Raw genomic sequence first — 18,398 nt, forward strand, 5'->3', positions numbered from 1 at the left:
GGATAGTGTTTGCTATTCTGGTTTTTTGTTGTTCCAAGTGAATTTGCAAATTGCTTTTTCTATCACTATAAATAATTGAGTAGGAATTTTGAAGGGGATTGCATTGACTCTGTAGATTGCTTTTGGCAAAATGGCCATCTTTACTATATTAATCGTGCCAATCCATGAGCATGGAAGATCTTTCCATCTTCTGAGATCTTCCCCAATTTCTTTCTTCACATATTTGAAGTTCTTGTCATACAGATCTTTCACTTCCTTAGTTAAAGTCACACCAAGATATTTTATATTAGTTGGGACTACTATGAAGGGTGTCATTTCCCTAATTTCTTTCTCACCCTGTTTAGCATTTGAGTAGAGGTAGGATACGGATTTGTTTGAGTTAATTTTATACCCCGAAACTTTGCTGAAGTTATTTATCGGGTTAAGTAGTTCTTTGGGATCACTTAAGTACACTATCATATCATCTGCAAATAGTGATATTTTGATTTCTTCTCTTCCAATTTGTATCCCTTTGACCTCTTTTCACTGTCTGAATGCACTGGCTAGAACTTCGAGTACTATATTGAATAAGTAGGAAGAGAGCGGGCAGCCTTGTCTAGTCCCTGATTTTAGCGGGATTGCGTTAAATTTCTCTCCATTTAGTTTGATGTTAGCTACTGGATTGCTGCATATTGCTTTTACTATGTTTAGATATGGACCTTAAATTCCTGATCTTTCCAGGACTTTTATCATGAAGGGCTGTTGAATTTTGTCAAATGCTTTCTTAGCATCTAACAAAATGATCATGTGGTTCTTATCTTGGAGTTTGTTTATATAGTGGACTACATTGATGGATTTTAATATATTAAACCATCCCTGCATCCCTGGGATGAAGCCCACTTGATCATGATGGGTGATAGTTTTGATGTGTTCTTGAATTTGGTTTGCAAGAATTTTACTGAGTATTTTTATATCAATGTTATTCATAAGGGAAATTGGTTTGAAGTTCTCTTTCTTTGTTGGGTCTTTGTGTGGTTTTGGTATAAGAGTAATTGTGGCTACGTAGAAGCAATTTGGTAGTGCTCCATTTGTTTCTATTCTGTGGAATAGTTTGGACAGGATTGGTATGAGGTCTTCTATGAAGGATTGGTAGAATTCTGCACTAAACCCATCTGGTTCTGGGCTCTTTTTGGTTGAGAGACTTTTAATAACTATGTCTATTTCTTCCTAATTTAACTTTGTTACCTGGTATCTTTCTAGAAAATTGTCCATTTCCTCCAGATTTTCCAGTTTTGTTGAATATAGGTTTTTGTAGTAGGGTCTGATGATTTTTTAAATGTCTTAAGATTCTGTTGCTATATCTCCCTTTTCATGAACCTACACACCTATGGTCACTTGATCTTTGACAAAGGAGCTAAAACAATCCAATGGCATTTTCAACAAATGCTGCTGGTTTAACAGGAGGTCAGCATGTAGAAGAATGCAAATCGACCTATTCTTATCACCATGTAGAAAGCTTAAGTCCAAGTGGATCAAGGACCTCCACATCAAACCAGATACACTCAAACTAATAGAAGAAACAGTGGGGAAGATTTTTGAACACATGGGCACTGGGGAAAATTTCCTGAACAAAAGATCAACGGTTTATGCTCTACTATCAAGAATCAACAAATGGGACCTCATGAAGCTGCAAAGCTTCTGTAAGGCAAAAGACACTGTCATTAGGAAAAAAATGGCAACCAACAGATTGGAAGAAGATCTTTACCAATCCTATATCTGATAGAGGGCTAATATCCAAAATATACAAAGAACTCAAGTAGTTTGACTCCAGAGAGCCAAATAACCTTATTAAAAATGGGGTACAGAGCTAAATAAAACATTCTCAGCTGAGGATCATCGATCGGCCAAAAAGCACCTAAAGAAATGTTCAACATCCTTACTCATCAGAGAAATGCAAATCAACACAACCCTGAGATTCCACCTCACACCAGTCAGAATGGCTAAGATAAAAAATTCAGGTGACAGCAGATGCTGGCAAAGATGTGGAGAAAGAAAAACACTCCTTTATTGTTGGTGGGATTGCAAACTGGTACAACCACTCTGGAAATCAGTCTGGAGGCTCCTCAGAAAATTGGACATTGAACTACCTTAGGACCCAGCTATACCTCTCTTGGGCATATACCCAAAAGATGCCCCAACATATCAAAAAGACACATGCTCCACTATGTTCATAGCAGCCTTATTTATAATAGCCAGAAGCTGGAAAGAACCCAGATCCCCTTCAACAGAGGAATGGATTAAAAAACTGTGGTACACCTACACAATGGAGTACTACTCAGCTATTGAAAACAATGACTTCAAGAAATTTATAGGCAAATGGAATGAACTAGAAAATATCATCCTGAGTGAGGTAACTCTGTCCGAGAAAAACACACTTGGTATGCATTCATTGATAAGTTGATATTAGCCAAAAAACTCAAATAACCCAAGAGGCAGTCCATAGACCACAGGAGGCTCAAGAAGAAGGATGACCAAAATGTGGATGCTCCCACCCCTTCTTAAAAGGGAAAAAAATATCCATAGGAGGGGATATGGAAGCAAAGTTTAGAAAACAGGAATGAAGGAAACAGCATTAAGAGCCTGCCCCACATGTGGCCCATATATATACAGCCACCAAAACTAGATAAGATTGATGAAGCTAAAAAATGCATGCTGAAGGGACCAGATATAGGTCTCTACTGAGAGACACATCAAGAGCATGTCCAATAGAGTGATCAATCCTAGCAGCAAACCACTGAACTGAGAACAGGACCCCCTTGGGCAGAATTAGAGGAAGATTAAAAGAGTTGAAGAAGCTTGCAACCCCATAAGAACAACAATGCCTATGAACCAGAGCTTCCAGGGACTAAACAAATACTGAAAAGACTATACATGGACTGACCCAGGTTCCAAACTGTATGTAGCAGAGAATAGCCTTTGTTGGTGCCAGTGGGAAAGGGAAGTCCTTGTTCCCAAGCAAGGTTGGACCACCAGTACAGAGGATATATGGGGGGAATACCCGTATCAGAGCAATAGATGGGAGGGGATGGGGGCTTATGGACAGGAAACCATGAAAGGGAATAACTTTTGAAATGTAAGTAAAGAAATATACCTAATAAAAAATACAAAAAACAAAATGATAACTCAATTCTTCATAGCTTTAGGAAAAGAAATTTTCAAATCCATTTGCAATAACAAAAAACCCAGGATAGGGAAAACTCTTTTCAATAAGAAAAGAACTTCTAGGGAAATCACCATCCCTGACCTCAAGTCGCATTATAGAAATAGTGATAAAAACTTTATGATATGTTACAGAGGTAGGCAGGTAGATCAATAGAATAGAATTGGAGACTCAGAAATTAACCTACATATCTATGATCACTTGATATTTGACAAGGGATCTTAGGCCATCCTGTTGAAGAAAGACAGTAGTAGTTTTAACAAATGCTGCTGGTTCAACTGGTGGTCAGTATATATGGCAAAGGACACTGTCAATAGGACAAAATGGCAACCAACATACTGGGAAAAGATCTTTACCAATCCTATATCCAACAGAGGTTAATATCCAATATATACAAAGGACTCAAGAAGAGAATTACACAATCCTAAGATCTCAGGGGAGATCAATACTTCTGCTCACATTCCTGGCCCAAGAGGCACCTGCCTGCTGCCCTCTGGACACAGGAAATGAGGAGCAGTAAGGACAGAAAACTTCTGTTCTCTACCTGTGCACAGAACTGAAAGACAGTTGCCAGGAGCACTGACATACCTGAGAGCATAGTTAAAACCAGCACTTCTGCTCCACGACACTCTCATGGAGCCCTCAGAATACAGGAACACAGGAGCAGTCTGGGACAGAATTCTTCTGACTTCCGCTTGCGCCTGGAGCTGACCAGTTGCACAGATCTCTGTACAAAGATCCGCTGAGGAGAGAGCTGGACTCTCAGAAGTGCAGACAATCCTGAGAATTCAGGGAAGACCACCACTTCTGCTTACAATCCTGACCCAAGAGCAACCCTGATGGAGCCATCTGGACACTGTAACCGAGGAGCAGTCAGGGACAGAATCCTTCCAGTTTCCACCTGCGCCCAGAGCTGACCCTGTGGCACAGCTTTCTGTACCCAGATCCTACTGGGAGAATGCCAGTCTACAGGAGTGCTGACACAGAGGCTTTAAAGGAGTCACTGTAAGGGACAGCAAGACTAAATAACACCAGAGAAAACCAGATGGCGAGAGGGAAGGGCAGTAACTTAAGCAATAGAAACCAAGACTACTTGGAATCATCAGAGCCCAGTTCTCCCAAAAAAGCAAATAATGGATATACCAACATAACAGAAAGGCAATATTTGGAATTAAAATCACATCTCATGATGGTGATAGAAGATATTATAAGAAGGACATAAATAACTCCCTCAAAAAATACAGGACAAGACAGGTAAATGAGTAGAAGCCGTTAAAGAGGAAACACAAAAATCCCTTAAAGAATTACATGAAAACACAACTAAACAGGTGAAGGAATTGAACAAAACCACGCAGGATCTAAAAATTGAAATAGAAACAATAAAGAAAGCACACAGGGGGACAACACTAGAGAGAGTAAATCTAGAAAAGAGATCAGGAGATATAGATGCAAGTATCACCAACAGAATATAAGAGATAGAAGAGAGAGTCTCAGGCTCAGAAGACACCATGAAAACCTTGACATAATAGAAAAAGATTATACAAAAGCAAAAAAGCTCCTAATGCAAACATCCAGGTAATCCAGAACAATGTGAAGGCCAAAACCTAAGGATAATAGGTATAGAACACATCAAAGATTCCCAACCTAAACGGCCAGTAAATATCTTCAACAAAATTTTAGAAAAAAAATTTTCCTAACCTAAATAAAAAGATGCCCATATATATGCAAGAAGCCTACAGAACTCGAAATAGATTGGCCCAGAAAAGAATTTCTTACCATCACAAAATAATTAAAACACCAAATGAACAAAACAAAGAAAGAATATTAAAAGCAGTAAGGGAAAATGGTCAAATAACATATAAAGGCAAACCTATAATAATAATACCAGACTTCTCACCAGAGACTATGAAAGTCAGAAGATCCTGGGCAGATGTCATACAGACCCTAAAAGAACAGAAATGCCAGCCCGGACTATTATATCCAGCAAAACTCTCAATTAGCATAGATTGAGAAAACAAGATATTCCATAAAGAACCCAAATTTGTGCAAATATCTTTCCACAAATCCAGCATTACAAAGGGTAATAGATGGGAAACTCCAACAGAAGGAGGGAAACTGCACCCTAGAAAAAACAAGAAAGTAATGCTCTTGTGAAAAAAAAAAACAAAAACAAAAGAAGAGACCCACAGAAACATAATTCCACCTCTAACAACAAAAATAACAGGAAACAATAATCACTATTCCTCAATATCCCTTAACATCAATGAACTCAATTCCACAATAAAAAGACATAGAATAACAGACTGAATACAGAAAGAGGACCCAGGATTTTGTTGCATATAGGAAACATATCTCAGTGACAAAGACAGACACTACCTCCGAGTAAAGTGTTGGAAAACAATTTTCTAAGCAAATGGCTGAAGGAACAAGCTGAACTAGTCTTTCTAATATTGAATAAAATCAAATTTCAACTAAAAGTTATGAAAAATAGGGAAAGACACCATATTCATCAAAGGAAAAATCCACCAAGATGAACTCTTAATCCTGATTATCTATGGTCCAAATGCAAGGGCACCTACATTCATAAAAGAAACCTTAGTAAAGCTCAAAGCACCATTGCATCTTACACAATAATAGTGGGAGAATTAAATACCACATTGGCAGCAATGGAAATATCATACAAACAGAAACTAAACAGAGACACTGGGAAACTAACAGAAGTTATGCACAAATTAGATTTAACAGATATCTATGGAATAAATCATCTTAAAACAAAAAAATATACCATTCTCTCAGCACCTCATAGTACCTTCTCCAAAACTGACCATATAATTGGTCACAAAACAGGCCACAACTGATATAAGAAGATTGATATAACCCCATGTATCCTATCAGATCACCACAGACTAAGGGTGATCTTCAATAACAACAAAAATGACAGAAACCCCACAAACACATGGAAGTTGAACAATGCTCCACTGAATGATAACTTAGTCAAGAAAAAAATAAAGAAAGATAGTAAAGACTTTTTAGAATTCAATGAAAATGAAGGCACAACATACACAAACTTATGGGAAACAATGAAAGCAATGATAAGAGGAAAACTCCTAGCTCTGAGTGCCTCCAATGGAGAGCACATACACTAACAGCTTGACACTATGCCTAAAAGCTCTAGAACAAAAAGCAGCAAATACACCCAAAAGGAGTAGATGGCAGGAAATAATTAAACTCAGAACTGAAATCAATCAAGTAGAAACAAAAATATCTATACAAAGATTCAAAAATACCAGGAACTGGTACTTTGACAAAATAAACAAGACTGATAAACACTCACAGACTAACCAGAGGGCACAAGGAGAGTATCCAAATCAACAAAATCAGAAATGAAAAAGGAGACATAACGACAGAATCTGAGGAAGATCAAAAAATAATCAGATACTACTATAAAACCCTATGTCCAACAAAATTGAAAAATGTTTATGAAACAAACAAATTTCAACACAGATACAAGGTATCAAAATTAAATCAGGATCAGATAAACCATCTAAACAGTCCCATAACTCCTAAAGAAATAGAAGCAGTTCTTCAAAGTCTCACAACCAAAAAAGGCCTAGGAACAGATGTGTTTCATAGAGATTTCTACCAGAACTTCATAGAAGACCTAATACCAACACTGTTCAAACTATTCCACAAAATAGAAACAGTAGGAACACTATCCAATTCCTTCTATGAAGTCACAATTAGGTTTATACCACAGAAAGACCCAACATAGTAAGAACCTCAGAACAATTTCTTTTATGAAAATAGGCACAAAAATGTTCAATAAATTTCTCACACCAAATGCAAGAACACAGCAAACAACCATCTATCATGGTCAAGAAGACTTCATTCTATAGATGTAGGAATTCAATATATGTAAATCCATCTATGTAATGCACTATATAAACAAACTCAAAGAAACTCCCACATGATCATCTCATTAGATGCTGAGAAAGCATTTGGCAAAATTCAACACTCCTTCATGTTAAAAATCTTGAAAAGATCAGGAATTCAAGGCCCTTGCCTAAATATAGTAAAAGCAACATACAACAAACCATTAGCAAACATCAAACTAAATGGAGATAAACTTGAAGCAATCCCATTAATATCATGGACTAGAAGACAGTCCACTCTCTCCATACCTATTCAATACAGTACTTGAATACTAGCCAGAACATTTAGACAACAAAAGGAGGTCACAGGAATACAAATAGAAAAAGGAAGAAGTCAAAATATTACCATTTGATGATGATATGTTAATATACTTAGTGACCACAAAGTTCTACCAAGGAACTGCTAAGCCTGATAAAGAACTTTAGCACAGTGACTGGGTATAAAACTAACTCACTGGGTATAAAATTAACTCAAATAAATCAGTAGTCTTCCTCTACTCAAAATATAAACAGGCTGAGAAACAAATAAGAGACATGACACCCTTCACAATAGTCACAAATAATATAAAATACCCAAGCAAGTGAAAGATCTGTATGACAAGAACTTCAAGTCTCTGAATAAAGAAATTGAAGAAGATCTCAGAAGATGGAAAGAACTCCTATGCTCATGTTTTAGTAGGATTAATTTTGTAAAAATTGCCATCTTGCCAAAAACAATTTACAGATTCAATGCAATCACCATCAAATTTCTAACTCAATTCTTCAAAGAATTAGAAAGAGTAATTTGTAAATTCATTTGGAATAACAAAAAATCCAGAATAATGAAAGCTATCCTCAACAATAAACAATCTTCTGAATCACCGTCCCTGACCTCAAGCTGTATTACAGAGAGATAAGGATAAAAAACTGTATGGTATTGGTACAGAGACAGGCAGGTAGATCAATGGAATAGAACTGAAGTCCCAAAAGTACAACCACACACCTATGGTCCATTGACCTTTGACAAAGGAGCTAAAACCATCCAGTGGAAGAAAGATAGCAGTTTGAACAAAAAAGTGCTGGTTCAAGTGGAGGTCAGCATGTAGAAGAATGCAAATCGATTCATTCTTATTGCCCTGTACAAAGCTAAAGTTCAAGTGGTTCAAGGACCTCCACATCAAACCAGATAAACTCAAACTAATAGAAGAAAAATAGGGAAAAGTCTCAAACACATGGGCACTTGAGGAAATTTCCTGAACAAAACACCAATGGCTTATGTTCTAAGATCAAGAGGCAAATGGGACCTCAGTAAACTGTAAAGCTTCTGTAAGACAAAAGAAACTGTCATTAGAACATAATGACATCCATTAGATTGGGAAAAGATCTTTACAAATCCTACATCCAATAAAGGGATAATATCAAATATATACAAAGAACTCAAGAAGTTTGACTCCAGAGAATCAAATTAACCCTATTGAAAATTTGGGTCCAGAGCTAAACAAAGAATTCTCAGTTGTGGAATATCTAAAGGTTTTGAAGTACCTAAAGAAATGTTCAACATCCTTTGTCATCAGGGAAATACAAAGCAAAACAAATCTGAGATTCCACCTGACACCAATCAAAATGGTTAAGATAAAAATCTCAGGTGACAATAGATGCTGGTGAGGATGTGGAAAGAGAGGAATACTCCTCCATTTCTTGTGGAATTGCATGCTGGCTCAACCACTCTGGAAGACTGTCTGGAGGTTCCTTAGAAAATTGGACATAGTACTACCTGAGGACACAGCTTTACCCCTCTGGGGCATATACCCAAAAGGTGCTCCAACACATAACAAGGACACATGCTCCACTATGTTCATAGCAACCTCATTTATAATAGCCAAAAACTGGAAATAACCCAGATGCCCTTCAATAAAGGAATGGATGCAGAAAATGTTGTACATCTACACAATGGTGAACTATTCAGCCATTAAAAACAATGACCTAGTGAAATTCATAGGCACGTGGATGGAACTAGAAAATATCCTGAGTGAGGTAACACAACCACAAAAGAACACACATGATATGCACTCACTGATAAGTGGATATTAGCTCAAAACTCAGATAACCCAAGATACAATCCATGGACTTCATGAAGCTCAAGAAGTGACCAAGGTGTGGATGCTTCAGTCCTTATTAGAAGTGGGGGATGAAAGTATTCATAGCAGGAGCTATTCAGACAAAGTTTGGAGCAGAGACTAAAGGAATGGTCATTTAGCGCATGCATCACTTGGGGATCTAGCCCATATAGATACAGCCACCAAACATAGACAATATTGATGAAGCCAAGAAGTGCATGCTGACAGGAGACTGATATAGCTGTCTCCTGAGATGTCTGCCAGAACATGACATATACAAAGGTGAACGCTGGCAGCCAACCATTGAACTGAGAACAAGGTCCCCACTGGAGGAGTTAGAGAAAGGATTGAAAGACCTGAAGGGGTTTACAACTGCATAAGAAGAACAGTACCAACCAACTAGAGCTCTCAACCACCAACCAAAGAGTACAATTGGAGTGACCCATGGCTCTAGCTACATATGTAGCAGAGGATGGCATTGTAAGAAGGAGGGACCTATGGTTCTGTGAAGGCTCATTGCCCCAGTGTTGGGGATTGACATGGTTGGGAGGCTGGAAGGAGTGGGTGAGTGGGTGGGAGAGCACCCTCATAGAAGTAGGGGGAGGGGAGATTGAATATGGAGTTTCTGGAGGAAAACCAGGAAAGGGGATAACATTTGAAATGTAAATAAAAAAATCTCCAATTTAAAAAAAAACACAGAAGCCTATGTATAATAATGAATTCAATAATAAACAGTGTTTTTGTTGATCTACTGCTGGGCTTAGAACTTTCCTTTAAGAATGGTTTATATCTTCAAGGAAACTCTGTTGAAGAAAAATAACTTTTCTGTCAGCAGTTATCAGTTGGAAATAACATTTGTGTTAGGATGAGGCTTATGTCAACTTTTCTTCTCAGTACTGGAACCCCATCTAGGTCAAGGCCATGCAGGCCTTGTGTTTATGCTAAAATCTCTGTGAATTCGTATGTGCATTGCTCCCTTTATGTCCAGGAGACCTTGTTTTCGCAGGGCCTCCATGCTCTATGGCTTTTGTAATCTATTTTTACTTCTCTTCTATAATGCTACCTGCATCTTGAGGGGTTTAGTAATTTTATAATAAACTAAAGAGTTGGCATTTTTCTTATGACAGTCCACTAAATGCTTGTCCGTATCTTGTTAGTTATTTCTTCATATTGTTTATAGTACTTGCTGCTTAATGAAAAAAATAGAAATAATTGCCACATTGCAGGCAAGGCATAGACATATTATTCAAGATACATTTAGGACGATTTGCATTCATGTTAACTGCATAAAATATTTTCATCACCATTATTATTATTCTCTCATACATTATTACTTCCTGACCAACCACCGTATTCTCCAGATCCATTGCTTTTTTGTTTCCTTTAAGAAGAAAAAGAAGAAGAAGAAGAAGAAGAAGAAGAAGAAGAAGAAGAAGAAGAAGAAGAAGAAGAAGAAGAAGAAGAAGAAGAAGAAGAAGAAGAAGAAAAGGCTTCCCAAGACTATTCACAGAGCATGACTTAACAAGTAAAAAAAGTAAAAATAAGAGTAGGCCCTCATATCAAGGCTGGACTAGGCAACCAAATAGGAAGAAATGGGTCTGAAGCACATTTAAGAGATTCAGAGACAAACCTCCACTTCCACTGTGAGTTCCATAAGAACACCAAAAGTACACATTCATAACGGAGAACCTGTCTCAGACCCACATAGGGTCTGTATTTATTGCTTTTAGCCTTGATGAGTCCTCACAAACTTTCTGTGTTCTACAAGCCGTCCTTCCCTTTTTCTGTGAGAATTTCCTGGCTCTGTCTAGTAATTGACTTTAGGTCTCTGCATTTGCTCCCATAAATTGCTGGGTGATTCCTTTCAGGACACAGCTCTATGAAAATAGCAAGATATCATTAGGAATCATTGCATCGACTTTATTTTTCCAGTCTTAGGTCTCAGGGCTATTCAGTCTCTTGTGCCTGATCCTCCATGTAATGTCAAACATGGGCTTTCACTAGCAGCATGGGCCTCAAGTTGGACCAATAATTGGTTGACCACTTCTAGAGCTGCACCACCATTTCCATAGTACATCAGTATAGATTCGAGGTTAAAGTTTGTGTGCCTTGGTTGAAGGCCTAGTCCCACTGCAGAGAGCCTTGCTGATGTAGATGGCCAGTACTGGGTCCATATCCCCTATTATTGGAAGACTTCGTTAGGGTCATTCTCATAGATTCTGGGGAGTTTCTGCTGCACTAGATTTCTACATCATTCCCCAAATGGCTCCTAAATCCAGTCATCTGTCCCAGTACTCTTTCCTCCAGTCTCTCCCAACCCCTGCCTGATTCCTCCTGTATCATCCCCACCCTCCCCCAGTCACCTGCAAAAGTCTATTCTATTTCCATATCCCACAGAAATCCATATATCCCCTTCACTACCTGAGCCTTTCTTGATACTTAGCCATCCTGCAAATTGTAGCATGAATATCCTAAGTGATTAGCAACTAATCTTCATTTATGAGCGAATACTTACCATGGTTGTCTTTTGGGGTCTGGGTTATCTCACTCAGGAAGATTTTTTTCTTCTAGTTCTATCTATTTGCCTGAAAACTTCATGATTTTTTTTGTTTGTTTATTTGGTTGGTTGGATTTTTGTTTGTTTTTTTATTTTTGTTTTTTTTAACAAGTAAGTGATACTCCATTGCATAAATTTCCCACACTTTCTGTATCCATTTTTCAGTTGAGGGACATGTAGGTTTTTTCATTTTCTGAATACTGTGAATAAATCTGCCTTGTTTATAGTAGAGTAAGTGTCCTTGTGATAGGATGCAGAATCCTTTGGATATATGTCCAGTAGTGGTATAGTTGGGTCTTGAGGTAGATTTATTCCCAACTTTCTGAAAAAATGGTCATATTAATTTCCATAATGACTGTACAAGTATACCTTCCTATGGTGCTGTGGACCATGAAAGGCAGCCTGGTAAGAATGAGCTAAATGATTGAAGCTGCAGAGACCCTGAAGGGACAGTAGGAGCTTTGCTTATTCCCAGCACCAGGCCCCTTTCATATTGCTGCATCCTCTCCCACAGAGATATTTCTGGCCATCAGCCATGTATGGGTAATGCCCCAAGCTCTTCTACATGTAGATGAAGCATCCTAACATCTCAGACCAAGACAATAGGAAAGGCAAAATGACCACAGACAAGTAGCTCGAAACAGTGTTCTCAATGCTATTGAGATACCTAGGGGTCTAGAGGACATGCAAATAAGCTTCCCTCCCCAGACCTTCCCCCCCCCCGCAAAAGGTATTTAATCTCAGGCCCACCCCAAGAAGTAGGGTATGGTTTTACATATCCACTCTCCACAATATGGCAATAAACTGCTTAGAACCACACACTGTCTTTTCTCATTGAGATCTGCTATGGGGGTCATGTAAAAGGTCTTCACCTATAGAGTTGCAGTCTAGTCTCCAGGAGAAGTCCTTGCTGTAGTTCCAGATACAACTGCCAACCAATCTTGCCAAGAACAATCACAGCTGGGACCAGCTGGGGTTCTCCCCTCCACACCCCCTATAACCTGAGCATGAGAACCTAATGGACCTGGCCTCATCACAGACCCAGGGACCCCAGAGTTAGCTTTGCTTTCCAACATCCCAGATTGAGCTTTCCTACCCTGGAGCATTGTCAGCACTTCCCGATGGCCCAACATACATCCAGCCACCCAACTGCAGTGTGGAATAAGTGCAGTCAAACTCCCCTCTTTCTGCCTCCCCAAGTGGCCATGCCCAGTGGTGAAGCAGATGTGACTCACAACCTTACATGAGTAATGAAGAAATAACATCCCACTTCATGTCCTCACCAGCATGAACTGTCATAATTTTGATCTTTGCCATTCTAACCAGTGAATGGTGGAATCTCACCTTAGTTTTAGTTTGCATTTCCCTATGGCTAAGGATGTTGAACAGTTTAAGTATTTTTAGCCATTTGAGAATCCTTCATTCATATTATGCTTAGATCTGTACCCCTTATTGAGGTGGATTATTTTCTTTATTGATGTTTAGTTTCTCAAAAAAATTTTAATGTACTTTAGATATTAGTCCCCCAGTTAGATGTGGAATTGGTGAAATTCTTTTTTTTCCCCATTCTGTGCACTTCTGTTTTGACAGTGCCCTTTGACTTACAGAACCTTTCCAGTTTCATGAGGTTTCATTTATTAATTGTTAATATTAGTCCCTGAATTATTGTTGTTTTCTTCAGAAAGTTGTCTCCTGTACCAAAGCATTCAAGGATGTTCCTCACTTTCTCTTTTTAGGTTCAATGTATCTTGTTTTATGTTGAGATCTTTGACTCACTTGAACTTCTCTATTATGAAGGATGATAGATATGGATCTATTTGTATTCTTCTTCATTATGAAATCCAGTTAAACCAGCACCATTTGTTGTAGTGCTTTGTTGTATCCATTATGTATCCCTGGCTTTCTTTTTTTTTTTAGCAAAAATCAGGAGTTCATAGGAGTGTGAATATTGATGTTGGTCTTTGATTCTAGTCCATTGATCACAATGTGTCTACTTTTATTTGATATAATTTGCCAATACTGTGTGGTATTTATTATTACAAATTTGTAGAATAGCTTGAGAACAGGGAAGATGATACATTTGGAATTTTTTATTGTATAATGTTGTTTCGGCTATTCTGGCTCTATTTTCTTTCTTATCAATAGGAAGATAAGTAGGTATATATTCTTTCAGTGTCTGTAAAGAATTGTATTTAAAGTTGAGTGAATTGTTAGTGATTTTTTTTGCAGCCACATCAGCCGAGTTCTTAGAAACCTAGCCAGAAATGAGAAATTTTGTGGTCAGTGATTTAAGTTTTTTCTTATACTCAGAACGAAAGTGTGTAGGGTCTTTAGCAATGGTATCTCAATATCAAGTTCTTGGGAACAATCAGGAGGAATGTTAATACACTGTATTACCTTGGAAGTTTCCAGGACAACCCTTACTATCTACTGAACAGAAGTATCTCAAGCCAAGTACTGATCATTTTATCTGGGGGCCCATGATTTTAAGGAATACACACACACACACACACACACACACATACACACACACACACACACACACACATATATGTTATAGATATGGTGTATAATATATTATGTATAATGTATGGTATATGACATGACATATGGTATATCATATACCCTTTGTTGATTGTGAAAGATGCCCATGACCACAGTTAAGATTAGTACAATTGACTCAGAACTCATAATATAAACCATGAGACATTTATTAGGAGCTTCCATGGTTAAGAAAGTTTTTTTAATGTTCAATTTACTAATACATGAGAATAACTATTCACTTTAACACTTATTTTTAATCTAATTCATTATAGCAACATTTAAGATTTAAGAAAAAGAAATCTTCACATGTCCTGTTCCTAGGTTATAGGGAGGTAAATTATACTGTCAATAATATATTCCATGTCTCTGATTCAAGAAAACAACTTAAATATTTGGCATAATTCTCTACTTGTTGTTATCAGAAGGAACATATTAATGTCAAATGATTGGCATATTTGAGGAAAGTAAGAAAAATAACAGATATAGTTCCACAGCACTGTGAGGGATTAGTCCGGATGCCAAGATTTGAGCAGCATACACTACATTAGCACTGATCATCAGTGTCTTGCAACTTCTTTCATCAAAGCTAAATCACAGTCACATCTGGAGTCTTTAATTGTGCCTTACAATTAGTTCAGAATAGTGTAAGTGCCAATTACAAGAGCTGGAAAAGGCAACCTGAGGGTAAGCAATTCCACAAAATAATATATTTCTCTTAAACTACCACCTGCATACAAAAATAGTTATGGAATCTCACTTTATTTTTCAATCTCCTATACCTAGCAACTTTAGGTGCAGATGCACTCTGGAAATAAAAATAGATATGTGCTCACTCCTCCTTTTTCATCTTCTGTCTCATTGGCTTTCACACTCTTTTCCTTTAAACTTAGAATCTTTATCTCCATTGCACCTTTTACATTGATTGTTATTTCTTACTCAGAATGAAGTTGGCAATTGTGTTGCTTGGATATACTTGTATCATACCTAAGAAAGCAACTATCTCCTATAAATTATCATTTTTTAATTTTACTTTTTATGGAAATTTTATGTATTTACATTTCAAATGTTATGCCTTTTTCATGTGGTGGGGTTTGGTTGGTTGATATTGTTGTTCTTCCTATGGTGTTGCATATCCCTTTAGCTCCTTCAGTCTTTTCTCTAACTCCTCCACTGGGGTCCCCTTGTTCAGTCCAATGGTTAGCTGCAATCATCCTCAGCTGTATCAGTACAGCTCTAGCAGAGTGTCTCGGGAGACATCCATATCTGGCTCCTGTCAGCATGTACTTCTTGGCATCAGCAATAGTGACTGGGTTTGGTGGCTGCATATGAAATGTGTCCCCGAGTGGCATAGGCTCTGGATGACATTTTCTTCAGTCCCTGCACCACTCTTTGTCCTTATATTTTGTCCCAAGACTATTTTGTTCTTCCTTCTAAGAAGGGATGAAACATCCACACTTTGGTCTTCCTTCTTCTTGGGTTTCATATGATTTGTGAATTTTGTCTTAGGTATTCCAAGCTTTTGGGCTAATACCCATTTATCAGTAAGTGCATATCATATGTGATCTTTTGTGACTGGGTTACCTCACTCAGGTTGATATTTTCTAGTTCCATCCATTTGCCTAAGAATTTCATGAAGTCATTGTTTTTAAAAGCTGAGTAGTACTCCATTGTGTAAATGTACTACATTTTCTGTATCCATTTCTCTGTTGAAGGACATTTAAAAAACTACCAAGGAGAGAATGTTCATGTTCAGTAGAGCAGAGTAGTAAGATAGGAAATGTATTTAAAATCCAGCTTGTTTCATCCAGCATGTTTGTTTGTCTATTTATTTATTTGTTAGATATATTTCTTTACTTACATTTCAAATGTTATTCCCTTTGCCAGTTTCCTGTCCATCAGCCCCCTATCCCCTCCTCCCCCATAAAGATGTTCCCCCCATTTATCCCTCCCTTATCACCACCACACATACCCCTGCTGACATTCCCCTACACTGGGAGTCCAGCCTTGGCAGGACCAAGGGCTTCCCCTTCAACTGGTGCCCAGCAAGGCTATTCAGATTGTAAGTCCCCACCATAGATGTTTAATTCCATGATTGAAGAGAAGCATCAAAAACCCAAAGTGTACTAACTTGGTGAATGATTCCAATGGTTTGATAATAGAAATTGATTCACCTACCAAAAATCTCAGAATATGAGAACAGAATCTTATCACACTCTCCTTGGTTGGTCAGGTTTCTTTGCAGAAATGTCTAATGCTGGACCATAAGATTCCTTAAATTCCCCTGGGTTGCATTCTGGGTTATGGAAAACTTGTTTCTTACTGTTACCTCAGTAGTGACAGAAATATTCATCCATCTCTTGCCAGTAATTCCAGTATTCTCTACTAATCTGTCTTGAATTCCTTTACCTCTAGAAAGTCTCCACAAGACTGGTGCTATCAAGCTTGCCCAAAGCAGGAAAGCAAGAGCCTAATCTTGTCTACAAGGGGTTGACACATTCAGGTTGAAGGTTGAAGTCTACTGGAAGCAAAAAGATAAGATCACTTTTTTCCCTTATACACCAACCATCCATTTTGTATATAGCACTGCTTGGAATGTATACTTAATGGTAATCAAATCAATATATTGTATTTAATTATGTTATAGACTTCTCAAACCTTACCTAATGTACTTTTCTTTTTGTGAAATGCAATTTTAATAAAGAAAGAAACAAGTATTTGTCTTAGGTTGACATTATCTTAATATAATCAATGTTCCTAAGATATGGACTTTACAATGAGAGTTTTTAACCTGTTTGATTAATCACATGTATTAATTAATAATTTAATCATTTTAATATTATATTATACTATATATTAAAATGCATACTAATTAATAATGTAGACAATATTTTTCCATTTACTTAGCTGAGATTCGGTGAATAGAGGATCCAATAACCATAAGAGGAAATTTTCTATTAAATGATATTTCTCAGAATGCTTCAAAAAGTCTTCCATGCATCTTAAATATAAAAGGCACCATTTTAAAAATAATCTAAAACTTTTTAATGTTGAAACTGGGAATTTAGAAGGTATATTCATAGTATAAAGATAGACTTTATTAAATGTACTATGAGACTTCCAAAATGATGTTATGTACTATAATTGCGTAGTGTTTTTTACTGAATTAGACAATATATCTTTAAGATATTGTGTAGCTATTTATTCAATTAATGTGACTTATAATTATTATACTTTAGTCTACCTCATTGGTTACAATGTATCAGGGAAAGTGTTAGGTAGAGGAAAACCTACTTTTTAAAATTATTTGAGATTCTCTTGTAAGAGACCTTCTCTAACAGCCACAGCCACTGGAAATCCTAAGAAGCAAAATGGATTCAGGACCCATGAGCCCACAACCCCACACTTCACCCCACCTCCCTAATTCTACTTCTCTTCTGGCCCGCACCTTCGCTGGGGCAGATCACCAGCTTGTGTGCTTCTCTGAAGACACTAGAGTCTCAAGGCCTTCCGGAAGTCTGCTGCCCGCAGGGCAACTGTTCTGCAGCATACAGGGCGACGGACCCCACAGTCTGAAGGTGACCCAGGAGAACAGCTTCAGGCAGGTGCAACAGCTTGACTGCTTCTCTGAAGATCTAACATTCTGAAGGTCTCCCAGGAGATCTGCTGCAGCCAGGGCAAGAAATCAGCAGCTTGTCTGCCACTCTGAAGACCCCACAGTTCTAAGGACTCACAGGGGGTCTGTAACGGCCAGGGCCACAGGCCTACCAGGAGACATTCAGCAAGTCAGAGACGCAAGAGACAGGCACTAGATAGAGACGCCCAGACCAGCTAACACATCAGGGATAACCATATTGTGAAAGGCAAATGCAAGTCGATAAGAACAGAAGCCAATATACTTTGGCATCATCAGAAGCCGGTTTTCCCACTGCAGCAAGCCCTGAATGCACTAACACGCCTGAAAATCGGAAAGCTGACTTAAAATCTTATCACAGGAAGATAATAGAGTCCTTTAAATAGGATAAATAACTCACTATAGAAATACGGGGGAAACACAAGATTCTCTCAATAGA

The 18,398-nt window shown here is 37.9% G+C and overlaps 1 pseudogene; it reads right to left on the reverse strand.

Annotated features, from left to right (window-relative positions):
• The window catches only part of LOC116906100, a 41,919-nt pseudogene extending 26,686 nt beyond the window's left edge, over nt 1-15,233 (reverse strand).
• Between the last annotated feature and the right edge of the window lie 3,165 nt (nt 15,234-18,398).

Source organism: Rattus rattus, chromosome 7 (assembly GCF_011064425.1).
Source record: "Rattus rattus isolate New Zealand chromosome 7, Rrattus_CSIRO_v1, whole genome shotgun sequence".
Classification (NCBI taxonomy): Eukaryota; Metazoa; Chordata; class Mammalia; order Rodentia; family Muridae; genus Rattus; species Rattus rattus.